The 13,115-nt window shown below is 43.1% G+C and overlaps 1 pseudogene across 1 annotated transcript; it reads left to right on the forward strand.

Moving 5' to 3' along the window:
- Positions 1-3,107: 3,107 nt before the first annotated feature.
- On the forward strand, positions 3,108-12,638 carry LOC311312529 (polypeptide N-acetylgalactosaminyltransferase 9-like; annotated as a pseudogene). The gene is made up of 11 exons: positions 3,108-3,336; positions 3,795-3,975; positions 4,054-4,220; positions 4,802-4,981; positions 5,577-5,770; positions 5,951-6,068; positions 7,380-7,565; positions 9,115-9,252; positions 9,365-9,460; positions 12,229-12,396; positions 12,489-12,638. The product of its transcript is annotated as a polypeptide N-acetylgalactosaminyltransferase 9-like (transcript).
- The last annotated feature ends 477 nt before the right edge of the window (positions 12,639-13,115 follow it).

Below are 13,115 nucleotides of genomic sequence, written 5' to 3' on the forward strand. Positions count from 1 at the left end.
GGGACTGGATCAGTTCTGTGCACACCTGCATGGGACTGGGAGTTGGGGCCGGTCACAGGTTGTCCCGCTGCTGTGACCGCAGCTGGTTTCCCGACGACTTGGACCTTTTAAGGCACCCCACCGCACGGTGTCCCTCTTCGCCACATGCAAAGCAATGATTACAGTTAGGTACGTTCTGTTCCACACAGGTAGGACAGCCATACGTTCCCTTTCTCTGTGGTGTTTGTCTTGTCTGGGAACTCGCACAGTGGCATGAATGCTCAGGTGGGTGCTGCGGTGAGGCCGGCTGTGTCGCTGCTTGTGGTGGTTTTAGGGATTCCACCATTCGTGTTAGTGCCTGGATCTGGACACTCAGTCGCTGGACTTCCTCATCCCTGTCTGTGCGGTTAGTGTCTTCCTTACCTTTGGTTGACTGGTCTGTTTCAACTTGGCCGCTTTGAGCGTAGGTTACTTTGCTGCGTGTGCTGTGACCCAGTCGACGTCTCCTTTCACTCTCTTCACTGGTCGTTTTGATGACTTGCCGCAACAGCGCCTCATCTGTGATTGTTGGGTTAGAGAGGAACGGCTTAAGCTCCCTCCGGATGTCATCGTGCTTCTCTCGTAGACCCTGGTAGATGGTGTGGAGGAAAACATTCTGTACAGTTTCTGCCTCATATTTGATATCAGCGTCTGTCTGTTTTGATGTGAAGACCACTTTTTGCTTGAGCCCCACCATCCGGTAGAGGAACTGTTGTGGTGTTTCCTGTTCATGCTGCCGTGCATTTATCAGTTCTTGGAAGAGTTCTGTTGTATTCTTCTCCCCCAGGTGCGACTGTAGGAAGCTTTTAAGCTCTGTCACGGTCAGTTCATCTTTGCTGATCAACATGTCCTTAAAGTTTCCAGGCTTGATGATGCGCAGTACTGCTCGGATAACTTCACCCTCAGTATGCTTTTCTTTTAGTCCCTCGACTATCTGTTTACAGATATTACCATAACTAATGTCAGATCCACTATCACCTATCTGACCTCCATGTACCTTAAACTCCTTTCTCTGGAGAAGTGCTAGATCTTTGAGAGCTATTAAGCTTTCACTTCTGAGAGGGGACTGACTGGCCTGTGCACTGCCGGAATGGCTACAGTTATCTGCAGTTGGCTGTTGGTATGCAGTGGGTAAGGTAAGTGGGACACTACGCTGGCCAAACTGGTGGTGTAACTCAGTTCTTAACTTAAGTTGTGTCTCAAGGGTATCAGTTTTGGAAGCAGTATCAGAGGTAAGGGTGTTTGCGTTTACATTAATTGCTGATGTGTCAGAAATGTCAGGACTTGTTTCTCCCTGTGGAGTCGCTGAACCATGACCAAGCCCTGCAATCATCCCATCAATTACATCCTTCAAACACAACAACTGTCCCATGCCCTGGTCTTCTAGTTGTAATAAAGTTTTAGAAGACATGTAATCACAAACAAGATCAAAACACCCCCCCTCATCTTCCAACTTAGCTGGATCCTGGTCAGGTGATGACGCGATGTCCTTCGCCACCAGGAAGATCTCATCAGAGGAGAGATGAAGCAGTCCCTTCTTTATGGACCAAATGAGTTCTTTACGAGTACTGTTGTCTGCCATGATGCACACTCTTCAGACGCTCTGGATACTTGTGTACTCCCCCGCTCTGCTGAAGTGTAGACTGTAGACAAGGACCCTGGACTAGCGTGGTCCACAGCTCTGATGATATATCTCGCTGATGTTTGTCCACAGGTTCATTGATCTCTGGATTGACGACCTCCGACCACAAGGGGGCGCCAATCCCGGACGAGCCCCCACAAATCTGTTACAAGTCTCAGGTGTGAGACCTATACAGATAAGATTCTGTTCATGAACAGATAAAAGAAGGAGACAGAGAGTTAGGCCGGTTCCATTTGCTCCCTGTAGCAGAATCATTTATTGAAAGACATCACACTAGACAAACAGAATCAAACTATTTCTGTGTCAGTAACTTGTTTCTGTATCATTACCTCAATTAAATAAAGAAAATCGTCACATCTCAATATAAAACTGAATTCTAACTTGACATCCTCTGTCCTATATGATGTTACAATGGCTTTCTGGATTACAGATTAATAAAGAAAATAATAAACATGTTTCAGGTATTACCCCTCTAACCTGGTCATAACCATTAGTAGTCTATATCACTATGTAAATACATGAAAATAATTGTAAATCAGTGAGACAAATATGTGTAGCCTACTACTTGAACTGAAGAAACAGTGCCACATAATAATCCTCTAAAACCTCACCACTAAGTGTTCATTGTGCAATATCAAAACAAACTGGAGCAGCTCGAACGTTCGCTTACAACTGCACCCGCAATAACTATCAAACCGTTTTCCATCACGTGAGCCACACTCACCGCACAGCTAGCTAGATGACCGCTAGCCAGTCTCCACATTTTCCTCATCTATGGACATCCGTCATTGAAACATTACTAAACAGTCTACATCATTATGTCAGAATCTATATGCTTTCTTTACATACATTTCGTGAATGTTTTGAGTGCTTTTTACATGTTACTAACCTGTTCATGAACAGATAAAAGAAGGAGACAGAGAGTTAGGCCGGTTCCATTTGCTCCCTGTAGCAGAATGGCGAGAAACAACACGAGCGCGAAGAACAGTTCCGCTGTGGCCCAACACACCACTGCCACCTACTGACCAAAATAAACATTGTCCCACAGCAATGATGCTGGCGTATATAAAACAAAACAAAAACAGTGACCACATATCTGTGTGCGTCACACATGCATAACTGTCAAACTTCAAATTTTGATTGTGTAGCCTATGTGTGTGTTTGATGATGTGGCAAACAATCTGGTGCGGGGAGTTGTTTTTCTAACAATCCTCTTAAATCACTTGCACTGTGCAATTAAGTGATCATTTCCTTCGACACTGGAAAACACAATTAATTTGTAACATACGACTGCGGAACAAGTGCATTGCAGAGGCGAGGGTGGTGCTGAAGAACAGGCGCGAGGCGGCTCAGAGGAAACCTGAGTGAATCACACACACACAATTTAGCGCGTGCAGCTTTCTAACACAGACATATTCTGTCGATGTGAAAGGACCTCCCTGGTTTCATGGCTGTGGCACGGCGAATAAAAACTTTGTTGATTGTCAACATTTTTGTTTGTGGGGGGATTATTCTGTTCACGGTGTATTGTAGACTTCAGGATCGTTCGGCGGAACTGGTGAGGAGTAGAGCGAGCACTGAGCTGATAACTTATCGGAGATCTAACTTTGTGGACAAACAGGCTATTCTTCAGAGGCTCGAGCACCTCGAGGACATAGTCTACCATCAATTAAACGGTAAGTGATTGGTGTGTAGGCTACCCTTATTCAATGGAAATGTAAACTCTCCTTGTAGCATATTAAATGAATGATAGGCTATCACAAGCGCAATCACATATTGGATATAGCGTATGCTATTCTCCAAGACCTTCGCATGCTGTTAAGGACTTTGCACACAGTGCAAACACGTGTCATCAATTCAGCTAACATTGCAGGATAACTAGGCAGCCTTGTTCAGTGTCTCAGCATCAGTCACTGTCTGGAGCTATAGAGTGGTAGGTAGTTACCTTGAGCTTCTTTATTGCTTTCAGACTGGAAGCTCAGGACGGTAACCTTTTGTATAGTGATTCTATTGAATAGAATGACATAATCCTTAGTGCTATTCAGTCGAGATAACACATGTATTTCTTTGGTTCCAATATCTGGAGGTCTACTGAATGTGAGCCTTCCCTTTTTTGTGGCTGGGCCTCCCACAGGTTTTGTGAAGCCTCTGGCTTTAGTGGAAGGACCTGTGAGTTTGCGACAAGACAGGGCCTCTGCCCTCAGAGAGTCAGACCAGGGTCCAGACAGGGCCAAGTATCATGAGTTTGGCTACAATACACAGCTAAGCGACCAAATCTCACTGGATAGATCCATTCCTGACTACAGACCCGAAAGGTAATTAAGCCTGCCCTCTTCAGCAGTTAGTGACAACTTTGCTCTTCAAATACTGACAGTTTTGGACCTTGCTCACAGGTGCCGGGCGATGAGCTATCCCCCTGACCTCCCACAGATTGCGGTGGTGTTCATCTTTGTCAATGAGGCCTTGTCTGTGATTCTCCGGTCAGTCCACAGCCTGGTCAACCACACACCTGCACATCTCCTCAAAGAAATCATTCTCGTTGATGACAACAGTGACATGGGTAAGCGAAAGGCATGGTAGCTCTAGTGTCACAGTGTTGTTATTTAAAAAAAATCTTATGTGTCACAACAATTTGATTAAGTAGAGCCAAAACAATCATATGCTGGAAAAACAGTGGCAGATTTTCTAGCTTTTGCTGTGATCCAATGAATTATTTGTTGTATCAGTAGAAGACATCTTAAAGGGCCATAGCTTTAAATTATTTGAAACTAACTGGGACGAGTTTGTCAGAACAATTTAAAAATACGTTTTAAAGCCATCATGTTCAACTTTTGAAATGTAAGTAAAACACAAAAATGCAAACATCTTTTAACATGAGCTTTACTTTGGAAAATGGATTGCGGTAATGTGATAAACATTGGGTGACTAGTTTAAGGAGATCAAATCCTATTTAGACGGGTATGGTCCTTTTAGCACTCACATCAGTCAAATAGACACTATTTACAGTGGAGTGTAAACATGTTTGCGTGTTGTGTGTTTGTATGGGTGTGTGTTTATAAGAGAGCGAGAGAGAGAATCGGAATGTGGTTGCTTGAGATTTTTCTTATGTGATTGCAATATGTCATTTAATTTAATCTCCAGTGGAGCTAAAACTCAACCTGGATCAGCATGTGGATCAGCATTGTCCCGGCCTGGAGAAGATTGTGAGAAACAGCAAACGAGAGGGCCTCATACGGGCCCGAATCCTTGGCTGGAAAGCTGCCACTGCACCAGTCGTTGGCTTCTTCGATGCTCATGTTGAGTTCAACACAGCATGGTGAGGTTTACCTCCAGACTAGTTCTGCAGTCACTAAGACACACACAAGAAGGCTCTTTTTGGATCACAAATCAGAATCCCAAGCAACTGAATTTATGTATGTATGTATGTATGTATTAGGGGTGTAACAGTATATCGTGCCACAATATATCGCGATACAGAAACATCACAATACGTATCGTCAAGGTAAAAACAATATTGTGTTATGTTTATTGTATATCAGTGAACACTGGCTACACAACGCTGGTAACAAACACGTCTTTTGTCTCTAGGCCTATCCATGATATTACAATAGTTAAGCTCTAAATTCACAAAGTGTAGTGGAGTAGAAATGTGGAGAAATGCACTATTGGTGTGAACAGCAGCGCTACTGCAACGCTTCACACCTGCCCTTAGAGTATCGTATTGTGATCGTCAACACTATATCGTGTATCGTATTCTATCGTGAGATTAGTGTATCGTTACACCCCATGTATGTATGTATGTATGTATCTATCTATCCATCCATCTATCCATCTATCCATCTATCCATCCATCCATCCATCCATCCATCCATCTATCTTTCTGTCCTTAATTTGACCCTTTTTCCTTCTGTGACAGGTTGACATCTTGACAAGAATCGGAGAAGATCGAACGCATATCATTCTCCCAGCAATTGACAACATCAAGTACAACACATTAGAGGTTGAGCAGTATGCCAGTGCCGCCCATGGGTACAGCTGGGGTCTGTGGTGCATGTTTATCATCCCCCCACAGGCCTGGCTGGACAGAGGAGATGACACCGCCCCCATAAGGTGCCAGACAACCACCATTAGAGAATAAAGATCAGTCCTGAGCTAATAATGTTTAAAAGACATGCTTGAGTCCCCAGATTTTTTATACAGGACACATAGTATTGTAGGCTACATGTGGATGGGCAATACACACAAACACATAATGTACTGTCTGCACCTCATCTAGTGATCTGTTTTCAGGACTCTTGCAATGATTGGCTGTTCCTTTGTGGTGAACAGAGAGTTCTTCGGGGAGATGGGTCTCCTAGACCCTGGGATGGAGGGATACGGGGCAGAGAACATTGAGCTGGGCATGCGGGTGAGTTCAATACTGCACGGCATTCCGAAACTTGTGCTGATGTATTTAAGCCTTTGGGGTTTCAGGATCAGATTGTTTCTCTAGTAACAATTAAGGATAAAACCCCTAGGGACTTAAAAAAGATATGAGCCGTGCTTATAGTCTGCATCCTGGCTGTGTGTGTTGACTTGCCATTTGGACTTGTTATTGAAACATACAGGGGGCTCTGACTAATTTCTCACACTGCATGTGGTAAATATCTTTCTGTCAGCTTAGCTAAGATTATGACAGCATCATTAAGCTCTGTGTATAGAGGTTGACCCAGTATTGCCATGAATATGTTCAGTACTGCTGTCTACTGAAGGGTTTACTTTCATTTCCATCATTTGGACACTACTGATAATATCAAGTTAAGATCTTTTAGTTGTCGTTGTGAGATAGGATGACACTGTTTGAAGGGAATCACTTTGGTGTGCTATGACTTTGGTGTGGTCGTTCTCTGCTCATCTTGTGAGAACTGAACCTGATCCAGGACTCTGCAGTCTGCTACCAGCATCCCACTGGCTGACAGGCTGTTGGGTTTGCATATTTCTCACTTCATAGCCTCGGACATGATGGTTATGACGTGACGGCAGTACACAGGAGATGAAAGGACACATGAGACACAGCAGGGAAACAGTAGACTGATGCAGTGAGAGGAAAGTAGATGGAAGATAGGTAAATCAAGATAGAATTAACCTGACAATGCTCGCACCTTGGGTGTCAGAATGTGCTAAAAGCTATTTGAATCACATTTTAAGATAAGATACGCTTTAATGATCCCTGAGGGGGAGGTAGTAGCATGGATCTCTTAATGTATGGTTCTCTTCTTTTGTTCTACCATATGTTCTTCCTGGTCCTGAATGGAGCTTGTGCAGATGAGGATGAGGGAGTGAAGCAGGAGGAAACAGACATATTGGTGACGGTATCAGAGAGAGCGTTTGTTCTCAGATGGTGTAGAGCTGTAGGGGCTCTAAGGGCTTGTTAAGCCTTCACAACTATTACAACCTGTATGAAGCTTGGATAGGGTACTTCTCTCTACAAGTTGGGTTCCTGGCTAACACCAGTCCAAGATGATCATCCCCTTTATTGGAAAAACAAAACAAAAAATCATCCAAACCAATTCAGCTTCTGTACATGGCACAGTTTGTGAAAAGCTTTTCCACGACTATATGCTCAGTGAGATTCAGTTAGCTGTATTGAGCATTTGCACATGTATTGAATTGTTTTTTGTATTTTTGCTGAATTATGTTTCGTTAATTATCTGCACTATGAAAACCCCCAATTGTTCAGGTGTGGCAGTGTGGGGGCAGTATGGAGGTGCTACCATGTGCGCGTGTGGCACATGTTGAACGTTCCAAGAAGCCCTACAACAACGACATTGAATACTACACCAAGCGCAATGCATTAAGGGCAGCCGAGGTCTGGATGGATGACTACAAAACGCACCGCTACATGGCTTGGAATATCCCGAATAGTGTGAGTCAGGAATGGTTCCCTGACAGGAACAAATCCAAAGACCTACATTAAAAAAAATCTTATAGTGGGATGTTTGATGCTCTGGATGTCTACACAGGGCATTTGGATCATGACTTGTTCTCAATTCCTGGATGTCTCACAACATGAGCAGCACAGAAGACCAAGGGGCAGATGTACTAACATATGAACGCCCATTTTTGGCGTTATTCCGTCGCAACGTCCGTCTGACAACATGGCATGGTATGTACGAACAGACCGCACATGGGTCAAAGCGCATTCTGCCTGGTGCAGGACCACAGAAGGGCAAGTTGCGCTTTCCTGCTCATGCATAATGCATTCATGGGATGGTCAAGGGAAAGGTGGGTATGAACACGCACAAAGCCGGGAGGAGATGCTCAAGGAGAGATTTATTAATATCCCGTCGTATGTATGAAAACTGCAGGCCCACCCAACCCACTGTCAAAAGCGGTCGCAAATTTATTCCCCTCTTCTATCACGTTTTCCAAGGTGATCAACCAACAACAAAACTATGAATGTAGCCTATCACGTGTTCCAAGGTAAAATGCCAACCAAAAACTCTACTGCGGTGACACTTGTCCACCTTTGAAAAGCAGGTGTAATCCAGTTGCGCATAACCCAGCAGCCTACACATAACCATATGTTATATGAACATACAGTTTTATGAAGTGCATACATGGGAGAGCAATTATTATTAAATTTTGATAATCCGATAGGCTATTCGTGCAACACTGATTACAAGGTCACATAGCTTACTAATCAAATTGGTCTCAGATAGATTTAATGTCCCGTTGCATTAAAGCCAATGGTAAATGGACTGCACTTATATAGTGATTTTATCCAAAGTGCTTTACAATGGCCTCTCATTCACCCATTCACACACATTCACACACCAATGGCCGCAGCTTCCATGCAAGGTGCTAGCCTGCTCGTTGGAAACAATTTGGGGTTCAGTGTCCCCAGTTGCTCAAGAACACTTCGACGTGTGGAGGAGGCGGGATTCACATGCAGTAAATTACGATTATAAAGTGGACTGGAACATTCACAATGCAGACATTCACTGATTACAATTGGCACCATTCAAGACTACAAGGTTTTGTAATTAAACAATTGGCTTTAGAAAATGAATATGCCAGGGATAACCTACAATGCACTTGCAAATAAGATATACAACGCCGATCATCACGTTACACCATCAACAGAAGTTAATAAATAAAAATAAAGATAGCCTACCACATCAGTCCTCATAATTTACAGTAAAGCAATCAATTACAAAGAGGTAGCCTAAATGGACAAAGCAAGACTGCTGCAAGTCGCTATATTTTCCTTGTGCCCATTACGGTTTTAGAGCGGTGGCATGCAGTGATTCCGCACTGACACAGGCTTTGTAGACTGAAGACGCACCGTGCTCACTTTCTGCCGACTGCCCAAGGAACTGTTTGCTCTGCGCTCGCAAACGTTAGTACATCTGCCCCCAAGTATGTTAGTACCTGTATGTTAACTCATGAGGCCACTTTTGCATTGTTTTCTGACTCCTGGAGTCGACTTCGGAGATGTTTCAGAGAGAATAGCCTTGAGGAAGAAACTTAATTGTCATAGTTTCCAGTGGTATCTTGAGAATGTGTACCCAGAGATGCGGCTGTACAACAGCACCAGTGCCTATGGCGAGGTAAAATACACAGTGGATTATGACATATCATTCAAAGATTTAGCTGTGTCAACTGGATGGATGGACAGCAACCTCCAACCTCTAGAACTGGATTATGTGTCTTGTCTTTCAGGTGCGGAACAGTAAGGCCAGTGGCTACTGCCTGGACCAGGGCTCTGAGCAGGACATCAGTGCCATGCTCCTCCCATGCCATGGCATGCTTTCTCAGGTCAGGAGATTGATACCTGCTTTTCTGTCAATCTTATGGTTTCAGCCCAACCTGATCCTGTTCCATATCATTGCCATTAACAAATACATGATTGAATACTCCGACTATAATTTCAGATGATAGTAAAGGGGAAATGTGTTTGTATCACTGGAACACAGCTACAGTATATGGAGAGGATAAGTGAGTGAAAACAATATCATACCGCTAGACAGTGTATTTTCTCGTAACTTTTAATCATCTGAATGACATCACATGTTTGTTTTTTTGTTTACAAAGGCTCTTTTACTTTGGAAAGAAATCAGTCATATTCTGAACACCCTGCCCCTTAACACAAAGACATTCACAGGCATGAAGACATGCGGTTGGCACACACACACACACACACACACACGCGTGCGCACGCACAAACACACACCTACACACATTAATTAAACCTGATATCTATCATACTGATGTATCATTCTTCTCAGTGCTTTTGGCATTAGTGTACGCTTGTGTTTTTGTCTGGCTCACTTAACCATGTTAATGCTGGCAGTCATTCAGTGTATCGTTTTCTCAGAAAATGAAGATGAATTCTCTCATATAAAACAGTACCCTAACCCTAACCCATATAATAACAGTACCCTAACCCTAACATATACAGTAAAATAACAGTACCCTAACCCTAAACCTTATAATAACAGTACCCTAACCCTAACCCATATAATAACAGTACCCTAACCCTAAACCTAACCCTAACCCATATAATAACAGTACCCTAATCCTAACCCATATAATAACAGTACCCTAACACTGTACTGGCCTGCAGAGGCTAACCACAGTAACTACAGTTTTCCCCCAAAACATTCAGTTATAAGTCAAATTCTCAATATATATTTTTTATCTTGTGAGAAAGTTTCAGAGTTCAATCTTGCTCTGTTATAGAGAAAAGGGTATAGAGAATTGCAGTAACTACATCACACTCAAAAGAACCCTAACCCTAACCGCAGTAACTTCGTTGTGTCCGTTTCCCATGCATCGGCTGCAGTTACTGTGGTCTATATCAGAACTGTACTGGCCCTTATTCATAATTAATATTATCGCAGTTTTGTTCATAAAGCAGGTATTCCCTATGGATAAAAACCCATTATTGAAATTCTAAAGCTCCAACAGTGACATCTATAACATGCAGCTGGAGGACCCATAGATATCTATGGAAGGGAGGCTCCTTAGGGCAGGTTCTTGTCTCTTAAATCAATGTAATGCCTTTTTTTTCTTGCTAATTTGTGATTGGCCAAAACGCTGAAATGTTACCGCAAGGGAGGCTAGTACTCCGGCCCTGTCTGAACAGGATTCAGATATTGACATTTTGTTAGTCCAATCACATTCCAGATTCCAGATTTATCACAGTGAAGGCCGATTGAGTCGGTGTTCTATTAATACATCCATGGTCGGCGTTGATGTCTGTGTTTCTCTTCCCTGTGCCATTGGAGACTTTTTGTGTGTTCGTAGCTCCATAATAAAATACATCCGAAAGTATTATGGGACATATTATACATCAAACTGTTCGTCTATTTGTCTTGATTCTAGCCATCTAAATATCTAAGCTGACATAAATACTTTTTGAGCTAGAGCCGTCTGAACACGACAGTTCCACTGGCTGGCTATAGCCGGTAACGAACGTTAACTACGAGGTGCATGTCAGGCTACGGCATAGGCAGGCACGCAGATTGGCTGGAGGCGCAAACAAACTGTCGGCAACTCGTCCAAAACATTTCTAGAGACTGGGTCGCAACATCAGAGAAATCCACAGCCTGGCTCCTGCTTGCGTGAGACTTGATCGCTTTGCGGTGCTGATTCCTCATCCAGTGATGAATGGGTGGATGGAAAACTTTCAACTGAATGTTCATATTGTTCTGATAATTGTAGGCTATAGCAACATAAGAGTGGCAGATTTGACAGCAACCCAAATGAGCTAATCCTATAGCTGTACCATTGCTACTGTAGCTAGCCATGAGTGAACTGTTGGATACTGCATTTGCTGTGCAACGTATTCCATTGTCCAGTTGTCAAATCTATTTGCCAACAAACTGTTTGAGAGCCAGCACACCTCAGTGTCCCCTAATCAAAAACATTTTTCATATATCACCTAACCTCTCCAGCACCTCACCAATATCAATTCTTTTCTCTCTTTAGAGAAGAGTACAATCCATTACAACAACTATTGCTTACAATGTTTTATTGTTGTTTTGTAATATTTTATCAAGAATATGATAAATAAATGCTGCATGTAGTTAAAGAAAGTGTTATTCAGTTTTTATGCTAAAATTGACTGTAAATCCACTTTAAAGCTGATATTTCAAATAATAACTGACTGAGGGAAAGTGCCCCCCGGCGCCCATGGGCGGTTCGCCTCTCTTCCTCCTGTCCTCAGTTTTTTGAGTCACCAGCCGCCACTGCTGAAAACACAACTGCATTGTAGTTACTGCACTTAGCTTCTGCATTGCCTGTATTGCTATTTAAGGAGATCCAAATGCAGATTGAAGTATCTCTTCAAATCTGTGGTCATTATTTTTTATGCATAAATATTAATACATGTTCAGTCAGTGCACTACCACTAATCTACCTACAGTACAACACATTTGGCTATATAGTCAAAGAAAGGTATTTTTAAAGCTATTTTTCTCAGTTTCACTGTTTGCATATTTACTGACGTTAGCTTCTGCAGGGCACATTGTACTGTAGATGTTTGGGTTTGTATTTTGGACAGTTTTTTTCTTGTGTGGCAGCTGGCCCGTTATTCATCTGAGGGACTGCTGCAGTTGGGTCCTCTGGGCTCCACCATATTTCTATCTAACACAAAGTGTCTGGTCGATGAGGGACGAGGGCGGACGCCACGCCTCAAGAGATGTGAGGACACCCTATGGCTGTCACAACGACTATGGGACTTTGCTCTGGTAAGATGTGAATGCAAATGCCTGGATCTGGGAGAAATATTGAACAAGGCTCAATTGATTATTTATGACGATGAGTCTATTTCCCTCTCTAGAATGGCCCAATAGTCAATCGAGACACAGGACGTTGTTTGGAGGTGGAGCTGTCTAAAGAAACCACCTTTGGCTTGCTGCTGGTCGTCCAGAGATGCTCGGGCCAGAGGTGTACTATCAGGAACCGGATCAAACCTGTTAGGGCTGGCTGAGACTCAGTATAATTCCCCCTAAAAGACACTGATTCAAAGAGACTTAATGAAAAGATTGTTTGAGGAGAACATTACCTGCTGCTAGATGGCTTCACAAGCTTTTCAACCCACATCCACCTTTACCTGAATCATAGGCCGTGTCCGAATTGCATACTACTTGCTATATAGTAGGCGAGATGCAGCATGCTGCATCAAAACTGTGCATACTGTATTTCGCCTACTATATAGTAGGTACTATATAGCAGGCGAAATCGGCGAAAAAATGGCCGAAAATGTAGCATAGTCCAGAGTATACTGTTCCGGAAGTCGAGACGTGATACGTCACTGGGCTGTGAGAAAAATAAAAAAAGATGGCGAACGAAGAGGACACCGGGACCGCAGCGGGAGTTTTCAAATGTAAGTATTGACTTAATTTGTCGATGAAAAAAATATTTTTTCAGACATATCTTAGTTATAACGACACAGAGCTACAAATGC

Source organism: Borostomias antarcticus (genome assembly GCF_949987555.1).
Source record: "Borostomias antarcticus genome assembly, chromosome: 8".
NCBI classification, from domain to species: Eukaryota; Metazoa; Chordata; class Actinopteri; order Stomiiformes; family Stomiidae; genus Borostomias; species Borostomias antarcticus.